Source organism: Kogia breviceps, chromosome X (genome assembly GCF_026419965.1).
Source record: "Kogia breviceps isolate mKogBre1 chromosome X, mKogBre1 haplotype 1, whole genome shotgun sequence".
Lineage (NCBI taxonomy): Eukaryota > Metazoa > Chordata > Mammalia > Artiodactyla > Physeteridae > Kogia > Kogia breviceps.
In genome coordinates this window covers 119,485,748-119,500,358 of record NC_081330.1, presented here as the reverse complement: position 1 = coordinate 119,500,358, position 14,611 = coordinate 119,485,748, and the positions used below count along the sequence as shown (strand labels likewise).

At 45.5% G+C, this 14,611-nt stretch overlaps 1 protein-coding gene and 1 non-coding gene across 9 annotated transcripts in view; one reads left to right on the top strand and one right to left on the bottom strand.

Moving 5' to 3' along the window:
• Positions 1–1,574: 1,574 nt before the first annotated feature.
• Positions 1,575–1,647, bottom strand: TRNAV-UAC (transfer RNA valine (anticodon UAC)). Its single transcript has one exon. It is a non-coding gene; the product is annotated as a tRNA-Val (tRNA).
• Positions 1,648–1,802: 155 nt separating this feature from the next.
• The window catches only part of PPEF1 (protein phosphatase with EF-hand domain 1), a 157,318-nt gene continuing 144,509 nt past the window's right edge, over positions 1,803–14,611 (top strand). For 3 of the 8 annotated variants that reach the window (XM_067024062.1, XM_067024055.1, XM_067024063.1), the window contains exons 1-4: positions 1,803–2,641; positions 2,841–2,948; positions 4,102–4,151; positions 10,222–10,318. The gene's annotated coding sequence lies outside the window, so the exon portion shown is untranslated. Of the gene's footprint in view, positions 2,647–2,840; positions 2,949–4,101; positions 4,152–5,071; positions 5,117–5,567; positions 5,609–10,221; positions 10,319–14,611 lie in introns of those variants that run through there. The other 5 variants (XM_067024059.1, XM_067024057.1, XM_067024056.1 and 2 more) reach the window with 5 other exon arrangements.

Below are 14,611 nucleotides of genomic sequence, written 5' to 3'. Positions count from 1 at the left end.
TGTGTTATTTATAATAAGACAAAATTGGAAGCAATCTACATAGGGGATTCAGGACAGCAGGCAGGGTTAAGAGCACAGATTCCCAAGCCAGACTGGATGCAAATCCCGACTCAACCAGTTGTTACGTAGCCTTGGGAAAGTCACTTAAGGTCTCTGTGCCTCAATTTTCTTATCTGTATGATGGTGATAATAATGCCTATTTCACAGAGTTAGTTTGAGGCTTAAATGGGATGATATACATAAAAAATACTTAGATCAGTGTTTAACATAATTAGCTATTATTATTACTATACAGCCAATAAGAATAAAGTTGATGGAGTGGGGAGGGGAGTTGTTTAATGGATACAGAGCTTCAGTTTTCCAAGATAAGAAAGTTCTGGAGATCTTTTTCACAACAGTGTGACTTTACTTAGCATTTCAGAACCATACACTTAAAAACGGTTAAGGTTTTTTAAAAAAGTTAATTAAGTGATTGTAATAAGAAGGACAGTCATGTGTTATACTCCTGAGTTAGAAAAGGATACAAATCTACCCACTGTATGAACAAAACTATGTGGAAAAACTCAAAGAAAAATACTGAGTTTCCCCTTCCCTTTTTTTTTTTCCATATACATATATATTGCAAAATGATTACCACAATAAGGTTAGTTAACACATCCATTATCCCACAAAGTAACCATTTTTTGTGTGTCTGGTGAGAAAATTTAAGATCCACTCTCTTAGCAAATTTCAAGTATACAATATTGTTAACTGTAATCACCATGCTGTACATTAATCCGCTTCCCTCTTTGGTTCTTGGCCACCACTTTAGTTCTTGACCTTTTTCACCTCAATCCCCCAGGGTCCCAGAGACCTTTACTTCACTCCTGTTGTCAAAGATGAAAAAGGTCAATATTGAAAAGATAATAATAACCCCCCAAAGCGAAGCTGTAATGAACTAATACAGAGGAACAAAAAGGAACTAACGTTTACTCATTCAATCAGCATTTTGGGGGTGTCCACAAGCCTGACGCTTATTCTATACTATGTATGGATTCTTCATTAAACAGACGAAGGTCTATTTAACAAACCCTACTGCCGTACTAGAAAGAAAAGAACAATTTTTTTCTCTGCTCTGTATTTTAGAGTTTAATGAAAAAATTAAACCTTTAATAATAATAAATCTTTAATAATTTAACCGCAGTCAAAGCACCGCTGTACTGCCATATTTTAGTTGGAGGCTTTGGAGGGCCGGCCTGCCCTGGTTTGTAAGGAAGGGGCCGTGCTGGGTGATCTCGGTTCCCACGAGCGCCGGATTTCCCGAGGTCGCCCCGGAGCACCGAAGGAGAGGTGGGGGTAGGACTCTGGCGGGGCGGGGTCGCCCTCGGGACTACAACACGGCCAGGCCCCCACTTCTGCTGTTTCCTAGGTCGGGCGAGGGCGGCAGGGATGGGAGGAGTAGCTATCTGTCATTACGCTTCTGCGATGAAAACATTCCAAAAAGTAGACAAAGATTAAAAAAATAAAAAAATAATAATAATGGCAGAAAGAAAATCACTTCTTCAAAGAATGAAAAGTAAACAGCTTTACAAGTGTGGTTCCACTGGGGCTCGAACCCAGGACCTTCTGCGTGTAAAGCAGACGTGATAACCACTACACTATGGAACCCCCTCGCGAACTCCTTTCATCATCACTTTATTCATAGTGTCAGATGAGAACCGGCTCCTCGGCTGAAGCCCCGCCCATCCGCCGTAACTCCACCCCCGCCGTGGCCCCGCGCCGCCTGAGAGATTCGGTATTCGCGGCCAGGTGGCGGGCTTCGGCTCCGGCGTCTGGGTCGCTCGTCTTCCCTCCCCGCCGGACTCGTCGCCCCTGCGACCACGGGGCGGCCGGGGCGAGGGGTTACCCTCCTGGCGAGAGCGCCGCCCCACCAGTCACCCTTCCCCAAACTTTCCCGCAGCCCGGGTGTCGGCGAGGTCGGCCCGGTGGGCGGAAGGGGACAGTACCCGGAGCGCGGCCCCTTTTGGCAGCTCCCCTCAACTTGTGAGGGACCCGCCCTTTCCCACTTTCCCCACGGGCACACTGAGCCGCTTCCGGCAGCATTGGAAGCCTTGAGTCCGGAGCAGGGCGCACAGGAGCGCCACAAGGAGCCGAAGATTCAGGCAGCGCGGGGCTGGGGGGTGGGGGGGCGGGGGCGGGGCTGGGGGCTCATTTTTATATTGGCCTTTATTTTGCCAGGGTTGGAAAAGGCAGCTAGCTGGTCAGTCTGCCTCTTCACCGAGGATACAGGCTCTTAATGCTCCCCTGACCTTTTCCACAACATTCTTCCCCTTCCGAAGCCCCAGAGGGGCTAAAAATTAAAGGGCTTTTGTTTGATCTTATTTGTCTGGGGTAGGGGAGGGGTGAGGAGGCCGGTATAAACAGGCCGTCTCTGGCTGGAGTGGGGAGGGGAAAGCAGGACCGGCCACAAGATCTGAGGGGCCCAGTGCAAAATGAAAATATCAGGTTCCTTGATCATAAGTTATTGACAATTCCACAACCATGACAGCAGAGCATTAAACGCAGCGCGGGCCCGTGAGAGTGTAGCCCGTGAGCCTGCCCCTGTGCTTCCAGGACTGTGGTCGCGTTAAGGTGCTGGGACCCTCCATTACGAAGAGCGCCGGTATGGTATCGTTTCTTGGTTTCCATTGTCGGTGCCGTCTGCCCTCCCCAGTGGCTTCTGGATGGATCTTCGTCGCCATCCTGGGATTGCTCGCCATCCTCAAGCTTGAAAACTCACTTGAAACCATTTGGGTGGGTGGGGGGCGGCTCTTTCAGTGGTGAGTTGGAGTGGCTGAAGGCTGCATCTGTCCTTTTCCCAGGCGTCTGACTTTGAGGCTGGCAGAATGATGGAGAAGTGATACTGACTGTGTGAAAGCAACCCCTTCAGCCAACTCCTGTCTTCCTGGGAAGGCCCCTGGGAGAAACAGGTGGGTGGAAGGTGCACTAATCTGGGGGTGGCGGTCTGGATTCTAGCGCTGCCTTGGCTACTCACTAGCTGTGTACTCTTGAACATCAGTTCACTTTCCAAGCCTCTGTATCCCCCTTTGTGAAATGCATGGGCTGGAGTAGACACCCCCTTTCCCCTCTGGGTCTAAATGTTATCCCTACTTTCCGGGTTGGGAAAATGGAGGCGCTTATCTGCCATATAAATTTTTCCACAGAAATAGTTAGAGGCAGGCTGGCTTAGGTTCTTTAGTACCAGGTTTCCTATATTCTAGTTAGCTGCCTGTAATGTTCATCATGGACCCCTTCCAGAATGCCTTTTTGTTGATACGTTTCGAGAGGCCTCTTGAGCACTTGACGCTTAGGTTGTGAGCCATGAGATGACCATGAGTAGAGAGCCACTAGCCAGAGGATGAATTCATGAAAACTCCATGTTTCCTGCTAGTCAGTGAGCCATAATGACTCCCATGATGCCCAGTAATCAGTATATATATATATATATATATATATATATATATATATATATATACATTTTGTGTATGTGTGTGTGGTACGCGGGCCTCTCACTGTTGTGGCCTCTCCCGTTGCGGAGCACAGGCTCCGGACACACAGGCTCAGCGGCCATGGTCACGGGCCCAGCCGCTCCGCGGCATGTGGGATCTTCCCGGACCGGGGCACGAACCCGTGTCCCCTGCATCCGCAGGCGGACTCTCAGTCACTGCGCCAACAGGGAAGCCCATTGTATATTTAACCCGTTGCCAAACCCTTGTCAGTTCAAAACAAGGCTGTCAAGAATTGGGCCTAAAATTACACTCACTAGTCGTGTTTTGGTTTGTCTCTAGGGAATACTTTGCCCTTCCTCGAGCTTTCTGTCTGCCCTTGCTATAAGGGTGGGTTGGCCACATGCAAGCTTTGGCCACGTTCCCACACAAAGAAAAGAGGCTGGTACACCTCTGATGCACGCAACACAGGATTCTGCCTTTAGCAAAAAGGAGGGAGACTTTTGTGCCACTCCTCTGCTGCCTTCAAGGTGTATTCACAATCTGTTGCTAGTAAAGTGCAATATGGTTTACAAAGCACTTTCACATACATTTCTGTGAGGTAGCCATGGTAAGTATCACTGTCTCCACTTTTCAGCTGAAGTTGAAGCCGAAGAGTTCGAATGCCTTGCCGAGACCATTCTGCTGGTGAGTGGCAGGGCTGGGCTCCTACTCAGTTTTCTGATATCTAAGTGATTTGGGGAGGCCCTTGTTCATAGAGGCTACATGTTGTTCCCATAAGAGTGCCATTGGTCTCTTGTAATACTTTGTATGCATGCCAGTGAGGAAGTGGATACCTTTTTTGTCTTTTGTAATTTTTAAATGAAATCCCTAAAAGCCAGCACTAAGAGCCTGCCGTAAACTGCTGTTGATGACTTGCACTTTGATACCACCAGCGTCGTGGCTAGTGCCGCAGCTGGCCACAGTTTCCCCTGGCACTTTAGTCTGTTCAGTCAGATTTGTGAGGCCTGTCACCCCCGGGTCTGCCCATAATCATCTGAACAACTACCAGAGAAATAAACTAGCAAATAAAGACTAGAAGTCACTTCAAACTTTTTGAGTCCTCTGATTTCTCAGGTGTTTAGTGTGGCTTCCCCAGCGTTTGGCTTCACTGATGGTTTCCTCGCTGATGGCTTCCTTCACTGATGGCTTCCTTCACTGATGGTTTGGCTTTCGTCAACCAAGGATATCATGGCCCCAAACACCGAGCTGACTTAGGAAGCCCCATTGACCTGATTTCATTTAGAAATGATTGTACTTTGTCTTTCAGTGTATATTCAAGTATTTACTAGGGAAAGTGAGTGGTTACCTCAGTATGGCAGAGTTCACCTTATTTTTCCCCTTTTCCGGCTCTTCAAAACATTTGAAACTAGCCTGTTGGAATGGGTATTTGTTACTTTTTGCCCACCTACCTTTTCATAGTTAATTACATCCCTCAGTCTTCTTACCCATGTCAAGTTCTGTGGTCATTTTTATCACTCCTTTGCCCCTTTGTTGCTTGTACTTGTTGGCAAAACCGTCTGTTAAATCCAACTGTTTCCTCACTCCGCCTCTGGATATGGCCCCAGGAGGAGCACACCTTCAGGCCTACTGGTTTCACATTAAATTCTTGAGTAAGTACCTCAAGTGTGTTCTTTTTTGTTTTTATTTATTTATTTTTGCTGTGTTGGGTCTTCGTTTCTGTGCGAGGGCTTTCTCTAGTTGTGGCAAGTGGGGGCCACTCTTCATCGCGGTACGCGGGCCTCTCACCATCGCGGCCTCTCTTGTTGCAGAGCACAGGCTCCAGATGCGTAGGCTCAGCGGCCATGGCTCACGGGCCCAGTTGCTCTGTGACATGTGGGATCCTCCCAGACCAGGGCTCGAAGCAGGCAGACTCTCAACCACTGCGCCACCAGGGAAGCCCCTCAAGTGTATTCTTAATGCGGCCCAGAATCATGTCTACTTTCCCTGTCCATTCATTTTCCACCTCACCTAGAGGACAGGTTCATGTCTTCTCTCCCTAAAGTTCCTGTACCTCCTTCCCCAACCTCACCTACAGCTGATGACCTTGCTTCCTTATTTCAGTGAAAAACAAAATGCAAGCAACCTGAAGAGAACTTCCACAGGTAAGCCCCACATCTGCTCACCTGACTGCATCTGTGCCCTCCTAGATCTAGATCAGGGCCCTGCCTCTAGATGGGATTTCCTACCACAGCCCTGTTGACATTTGGGACCGGGTAACTCTGTCGTGGGGGCCTGTCCTGTGTATTGTAGGATGTTGCACAGCATCCCTGGCCTCTACTCACTAGATGCCCATAGCATTCCCTGAGTTGTGAGAACCCAAAGTGTTCCTGGGGGAGGGGGCAAAATCTTGGGGGCTATCTGCCGATGTCTGGAGACACTCTGGGCTGTCGGGGTTAGTGTGCTACTGGCATCTAGTGCGTAGAGACCAGGGATGTAGTGAAACATTCTGCAGTGCACAGAACAGCCACCCACCACAAGAAATAACTGGGCCCCAAGTGTCAGTCGTGCCATGGTTGAGAACTCCTGCCCTAGATGACTTGTCTGAAGTTCCTGTCGACACCCAGCCCTCCACCTGCGCTTGCCTACTCAAGGAAAGCCCTGCAACTACTCCCCTCTTTCTCCTGCATCTTTATTTATTACTATTATTTTTTAAATTTTTATTTTATTTAAAATTTAAAAAAAATTTTTGGCTGCATTGGGTCTTCATTGCTGCACGTGGGCTTTCTCTAGTTGCGGCAAGCAGGGGCTACTCTTCATTGTGGTGGCTTCTCTTTGTTGCAGAGCACGGGCTCTAGGCATGCAGGCTTCATAAGTTGTGGCACTGAGGTTCCATAGTTGTGGCTTATGGGCTCTAGAGTGCAGGCTTAGTAGTTGTGGCATACGGGCTTAGTTGTTCCATGGCATGTGGGATCTTCCTGGACCAGGGCTCGAACCTCTGTCCCCTGCATTGGCAGGCAGATCCTTAACCACTGTACCACCAGGGAAGTCCCTCTCCTGCATCTTTATTTACCTCCTCTATTGGATCATTCCCGTCAGCATACAAACATGCTGTAATTTTTTTAAATTTTTATTTATTATTTATTTGGTTGCACCGGGTCTTAGTTGCGACTGGTGGGCTCTTTAGTTGTGGCTTGCCAGCTCCTTAGTTGTGGCATGCGAACTCTTAGTTGTGGCATGCACGTGGGATCTAGTTCCCCAACCAGACACTGAACCCAGGCACCCTGTGTTGGGAGCTCGGAGTCTTAACCGCTGCACCGCCAGGGAAGTCCCATACTATAATTTTGTTCTCATCATTAAAAAATAATCTCTTAATCTCATTGCTGCCTCAACTACTCCCATTTCTGTGCTCTCCTTTATAGCAGAACTCTTAGAAAATATGTCTTTAGGTGCTCTCTCCGGTTCCTTCCTCCTCTTGAAAGCACTTTCCCCTCCCAGCTTTTAGGATGCCACCCTCTCCTGATTTTTGCTTCCTACCTCACCAGTCACCCCTTCTCAGTCACCTTTGCTGGATCTCATCTCTTTGACCTCTAAACATGGGTGTTCCACAGGTCTCAGTTCGTGGACTTTTCTATTCATTCTCACCACTCTGGTGACCTCATTTAATCTAATGGCTTCAAATATGGTCTGTAACGTAGATGAATTCCAGATTTATATCTCTAGTCCAGACTTTTCTCCCAAACTCCAAATCTACCTACTATACATGTTCATTTAAATGTCTAATATGTATCTCAATCCTATTCTGTCTGTGTCTAAACTCCCGATCTCCACCCCCTCTCCTTTCTCAGTCTTCCTTGTCTCAGATAAGGGCAACCTCATCTTTCCAGTTATTTAGGCCTAAAACGTAGAAAAAAAATGGAAGAAATCATACTTGATTCTTTTTTTCCCCTCACACTTCAAATGTAATCTCACTAGCGAATCCTATTGGCTACACCTTCAAGGTCTATCTAGAATCTAATCACTTTCTACCATCTGCCCCGCTACCATACTAATCAAAGCCACCATCGCTTTTTGTCTCGATCATTGCCGAGAACCTCATATTCTGGCCTCCCACTTCTGCCGTTTTCTCCCTACAGACTATTCTCCACACAGTAGCCAGAGTGATCCTTTTAAGACCTAAGTTAGATCGTGTCACTTCTGCTCAAAACCCTTCAATAGCTCCCCACCTTAACTAGAAAGAAAGCCAGAGCCTTACAGTGGCTTGCAAGGCCCTACATGATCTGTTCTTCCATTTATTACCTCTCTGATCATATGTTCTATTACATTGCCTTTACATGACCACACTTGCCTGCTTGCTGTTCTTCAAACACAGTAGGACTCTTCTGCCTCAGGGCCTTTGCACCTGCTGTTCTCGCAGCCTTTACTGCTCTTTCCCTAGGTCGCCCCATTGCTTGCTGTCTCATCTTGCTCAGGTATTTGCCCAGATATCTTCTCAGTGAGGCCTTTCCTGACTGCCCTATTTAAAAATTGCTATTTTCCTTTCTCCTTCACCCTGGAAACTCAGTATCCCCCTTTCCTGCTTTATTTTTCTCTACAGTGCTTATTGCTATCTAATTTTCTAGATATTTACTTATTTCTAGATATTGTCTGTCCTCTGTCATTCTCAACTAGAATGAAAGTTCCATGAGGCATGGATTTGGTTTTGTTTACCGCTGTATTCCACAGAACCTAAGTAGCGCCTAGTACATAGTAACCGCTCAATGAATGTGTCTTGAATGGATCTCTTCGGGGTTGGGGAATGACTCACGCCAGGTCAGTCCCAATCAAAGCTAATCCTGGGCCTTTTTGTGTGAATTGCTGAGAAGAGACATTTCCATGTTCACCCTGGACTCAACGTGAGCCAATCCAGAGGCTGGAGGTTCTGCTGCCATCTGATTATTGCATTGTATCAGTCGGGGTGCTGAGTTGCCTACAGCAGGACCTTCTTGCCCAAAATATTTACTGCTCTTCCCTACATGGGATTTCTACACAGTTGCCCCACTGATAGTCTTGACCGAGTGACTGACTTTTGCCAGTTGGGTGTGGGCAGAAGCGATGTGCGTCACTTCCCAGCACAGGTGTGAAGAGCCAGCTTGTAGGGTGCTGCTTTGATGTTTCCCCTTTGTTGTAAGCACAGCAGTGCCCCAGAGGGAGGTTGGCCTGAGTCTTACAGGGAAGACCACATGTTACAGAACTGCAGCCAACCTGCGCAGGAACAGGAGTGAAAAATAAACCTTGATAAGTGTAAACTGAGATTTGGGGCATAACATCACCTAAGCTGATTCAACACTCCTACTAGTTTAAGAAGAAAATGAGTTTATTAAAGGATATACAGTGGCCCGCAGGCTCTCCGAGAAGGCTTTGGAGATTCCAAAGCCAGGAATAATGTCTAAATCTCACTGCGGGGCTGCACCATCAAAGATGCCTGCCCACTGCTGCCCCTTCTGAATACAGAGTTAGCAATGCAAGCCAGTGATGGGGCCCAGAGTCTCGATCACTGCTGTATCTGCAAACTGGACCCTTCTGCCACTAACTTTGGGAGAGGATGGCTTTCATAACCCCTTGACTCCTTGTGTTGCCCTTTTCTAAATTTAGGTCTGTGGCCGAGCCTAGGTCACATACCTGTGCTCCTGCTATGAGAGAGGCTGGAAAAGCACATTTCTTGTTTCTCCTTCGAGGACTCAGATGTGGGGAATTACCAAAACATAGGGAGGATGTTGAGAAGATAGTGTGGGTGACCACAAAGTCTGAAACATGTCGGCTGCCTGCCTGAAGCCTGAGAATGAAGCCAACAGCGAGGGATTAGAGCTGAGAAATAGTGACCAGGTGCTATCATTTAAGGCCTCGACCAAGTCAGACCTTAGGTATACTTGTTGACTCTTCAGCTATTTGAAGGGTGCATTTCCAGTTTTGCTTAGGCCAGTGGGAGTCGGGTTTACTGACTCTTGCAACTGACGATGTCCTAAGGGTTCATGTCTAAAATGTTGGGCATCACCACAGTGGCTGGCAGTGCTTCCCTGGCTCAGACACTGGGAAGTTTTGTTGCCCTCAGTTCCTAGGAAATGCGGAAAGAGGCTGATGGTCATGGGAATCGCCGCTTTGGCAGGTCAGGGCTTTGGTTTTCCGGCGTCCTGGGCAGCCATCAGTTCTCAGATGCAGCAGGGCACTTGTTCCCACGTATTACAGTAACCAGGACGGTTGAGGTTACAGAGTGGGCAACGCATCTGTGGCAGATACTGCTAGTTGCTTATTCAATATCCATTCTTCTTTTTGTCAGTAATAAAAATAAGAAGAATAAACATTTGTATAATGCTTGCTATGTATTAGAGACTATTCAAACTCTACTCATATTAACTCATTTAATCCTCACAAGAACTCTGTAAGAAAGGTATTGTTACTATGATTAGTTTATAGATGAGAAAACCAAAGCACAGAATAATTAGGTAACTAAGTCACACAGGTAGTAAATAAAGGAGTGGGTTTTTAACACCCAGGCCATCAGGCTCTATAGGCTGTATTTAACCTCTACACTGCACTGCCTGATTTTGTTTGACTCAGCGATGTGTCCAGCTAAAACAGTTTGATTTCCCAGGTTCGCTTACAGCTAGAAGAGACTGTGTGACACAGTTCTGGCCAATGACTTGTATGGAAGTAGTTGGGTTTACAAAACCGTTTCTTTAAAAGGAGGTAGACTCAGCTGGTATGCCCCATTTTAACCTTAACTTCGCTTTCTCCTTAGAATGCAAATGTGATGCTGGAGGGAGAGCAGCCATTTTGTGACCACGAGTTGACAGTTACAAAGAAGAAAGCTACATTGCTCAGCAGAAAGAAGGAAGGTACCTGGGTCCCAGCCCCAAATTTACTACTTCCAGACTCCTGGTTATATGTGAAAAGTAAAATCCCTAATCTTTAATGCTACTGTTTAGTGGGAGTTTCAGTTATATGAGGGAAAATACAATCACTACTGATTCAGTATTTCTACATTTCTCTCCTATACCATTTTGACAATGTCTTTAATCTGCCCACCAGCTACTGAGGGACTGCTCCTCAGTGTCCCAGTCCCTTGATTGAAGTTGTTTATTGTCACATACCTGCAATATGTCTAGGAGCTCAGTGTTTGGTAGTGTGGGAATTTTTTGTTTTGTTTTAAGTGTATGACATGGCCCCATCTCAAGGAGCCTGAAGAACATTAATTAACCCAAAGGACTGATTTATTTCAAGATATTAATAGATGATAATGGCTTGATGTGGTTTTTCCTAACTTCGGATGTTACTGAATTTTAATTAGACCCTGTCTCTTCTTTCTTAAAGAAGAAACTCAAAAGAGAAGGCAGAGGGGCAGGGTGATATGCAAAAGCCTGTCTAAAAGGAAAGATGGCCTCGTGTAGTATTCCCCTCAACACCAGCTATATATAATCCACAAAATCACCTGCAATCACATTCAGTGAGCTTAGATTTGATAGCCGCTCAAGAGAGAAACAGATCAGCTGAAAATACTTTTCTCCCCCTCCTTTATTTATATGACTTGAGATGCCTCCAGTTTCTAAAGTCAGTCCCCGGGGACTATGTAATTGAGCACAGAACAATTTGGCTGCTCCCCACTCCTACAGAACCCCACTTAAGAGGAAGTGACTGATAGCGGCATCCAGCCAATGCTAATTGGTGACGGAAATGAAATTTCACTCTACTTCCACTAAACTTACTGTCTTTAGGTTTAAGTGGATTCAGCTGTGCACACAATGGGACTTGCCTCTAAGCTTTCCTCATAGTCTGATGGGAAGATTTCAAGAGTGGTGGAGGTGTTAAACAAAGATCATCTTATGTGTTTGTATTAGTGATTTTAAGTGTTTGTGATTTTTTTGGATACAGTTAGGGTATAGTCTGAAGGCTATATATAATAATAAAACCAAAACCAATTAATAGGTTGTTTAACTCAGTTAGAGGCTGTCTGCAGGCTAGCAGCTTTCCTTTGCTAAATCCTGTTAGAATGCAGTGGGGGCTTCTCTGGTGGCTCAGTGGTTGAGAGTCCGCCTGCCGATGCAGGGGACACGGGTTCGTGCCCCGGTTCGGGAAGATCCCACGTGCCGTGGAGCGGCTGGGCCCGTGAGCCGTGGCCACTGAGCCTGCGCGTCCGAAGCCTGTGCTCCGCAACGGGAGAGGCCACAACAGTGAGAGGCCCGTGTACCCCCCCCAAAAAAACAAAAAAATTCAGTGGGTTCTATTTTGTGCAGAATGAGCAGGCTGCCATGACAACTGTCTGTGAATATTATTTCAATATTAGTCATAGGTTTCCAGTGTCTGCCTCCGTGTCCAATGTTCATTCTAAAACCCAGATGCACATCTGTTCTTAAAGGAGTTCTCCTGGACGTGTTTACAAAACACAAAAACAAAACAGTTTCACCCAGCTGGGGATTTTTTCCTTTGGAAGAGAAATTTGAATGAATTCACACAATTGCAAATGGTAGATTTTATTGCTGTTTCTTTTCTTTGGGAAAGGAGATTTGGATATGAATTTTTTATTGTACTTGACTGTAGATTTGATTAAATAGAATAGGAGCCCGGAGATTACTCATATTGCCTGTCTTTAGTTACATGCCCTCCTGAACACTCCCTTTTGCCAGGAGAAGAGGATGTGCGAGCTGCTTAGGCCTGTGTTATGTGCCCAGCCCTGGGCAGTCACTGTTGCTTGGGAAGTGGGCTCATGCTGATTGAATCAAGCCAGTGAAGTCTCACACTTAGAGTGGAGGGTGGTGTCAATCCGTTGCAAACCACAGGGCTTAGAATAGGGAGAGGGTTGATCTCATAAAGGAAAATTGGGGTACTATTGCAAGGGATCGAGGAGAATACTTGTCAGCCACCTGGTTAGGCAACAAAATGCTGGGCAAATAATAACATTTACTGAATACTAACTGTAAGCCAGGCATCACTCAAACTGCTTTACGAGTGTATTGCTTAGAGAATGTTTGGCTGCGTGTGATGAGGTAAATGATGAAATAACAGGGACTTAACACAGAGGGGTTGGCTTTTATCTCATGTGATATGAAGTTAGGAAAGAAGCAACTTCACATCATCATCTGTGTCCTAGGCTCATCCTTCAGTCTTTCTGCAATATCATTCTCAGCATGAGCCTCTCTTCCTAATGCACTCAACAGGGCTGCTCCTCCTCCAGGCATTATGTCATGGTTCCAGGCACAGTGGGGGAAGGGCAAAAAGGAAAGGGCTCATGACAGCTGAGTCTTGTCTTTTTTATCAGAAAAATGGCTTTTCTGGGAACCTCAGCAGTAGAGTTCAGCTTATATCGTATTGGCCAGAACAGAGTCACATGACCACCCCTAACTGCGAGGGATCCTAGCAAATCAAGTTTTGGTGGCTGAGTCCATTGCCACCTAGAATAAAATTGGGACTTTATTGGTAAGGAAGAAAGGCGAATAGATACTGGCTAGGCACCTAGCAGTGGCTGCCACAGTATGTATGAACCCGTTTATTCCTTACATCAACGCAGTGTGGGTGGTGCTATTACTATCCTGGTTTTTAAGAAACAGGCACAGAGAGGTCATGTAATTTTCCCAAGCTCACACACAGCTGTTAAGTGGTGGAGCTAGATCTGACTCTGGAACCGAATTCTCTGATGCTCCCAGACACATCCCGACCCACCGGTCAGACCACATTTCTTCTCCAGGATGTGTAAACACTCAGGAAATGTAGGCCTCTCCTAGAAATGGTAGCTAATATCTGTTTAGCACTTTATAGTTTATGAAGAATTTTCCACTTAGATTATTCCATTTAAATATTATTACCCCCATATTAAAAATGAGAAGACTGAGGCCCAGAGAAGTAATGAAAGTTACCTAAGGTGCCCAGCTTGTAAGTGGCAGAGCTGATGTTTCCTCAAAATTACAAGAACTTACTCCTGGTCCCCTTTCCTAATCCTCCTATTCTTCCACGCACAGAGACTTCATTTTTAATTTTTTAAAATGACAGTAGTTTGCTCCAGACCCTGTATTAACTTCACAACCTTCTCAGGAAAAACAATGCAGGGAAATCTTGGATCTCTCACCAGCTGGTTTTCCTAGTGTCCTTTTCATGTAGCCATACCAACAGGATCATGACGTATCAGCAGGAATTGTGTTTAGTAGTGAGAAACAGAGACCTAAGCGGGGAGGTTATTCTTATCTCATGTAATGTAAAATCCAGAGCTTCATTCAAAATGTGAGAGTATTCATTACAAATAGCTCTTATCTACCTGTTAGAGTAAAAGAGTCGTTAAACATATAGGAATTGCCTGTCCTTAGTTACATCAGGTTAATTTGTATTACATTTCCTTAAAACCACTTCGTAAATCAAACTTATTACAAAATAAGAATAAGAGTCCACCTCACTGGGGTAAATTGGTGACGTTTTAGTGCATTACTGATACCTCAGTTTGCTTATAATTGTTATTTCTCTCATTCTTTCCAAATATTTGAAATCTTTAGCTTATGGCATTGTTTGATTTATACATCACAACAATCTCTTGTTCTGGTGATACTACTGAATTGACCGTAAAAATCACAAAAGCATTGTAGAATATAGTTTGACTTTAAAAGTCATGAAAAAGTGGGTTGAAAAAGAAATAGAGATTTAAACAAATATCATACTGTGTTATGAGGCAGTGCCTCTCAAAATATGCTTTACCATCACTTGGGAATTAATTAGAAATACAGATTCATGAGCCCTACTCCAGACCTACTGAATCAGAACCTCTCGGGGCTGGGCCCAGGAATCTGTGTTTTAACAGGATCCCCAGGCTATCTATAAGCACATCAGAGTCTGAGAAGCACTGTTTCAGAGAGTTTTATGTAAATGACACTCACAGATTGTGCCCTCTTTGGGATATTGGTGAAGATACTAACTTCAGCTTTAGTAAACTAAGACCTATATTAAACCCTAGATTCTCCTTTGAAAGTCCCCAAATCACAGAGTCCAGTTATGTACTCCAGGTCACTGAACCTTAATTCAAGTGTATGCTTGACTCCATTCCCCTATCAGCACTTTCAACTAAGTAGTCAGTATTTGTCTTTCCGATGTCAGTTTAAAGATTGACTTCAGGGACTTCCCTGGCGGTCCAGTGGTTAAGACTCCACACTCCC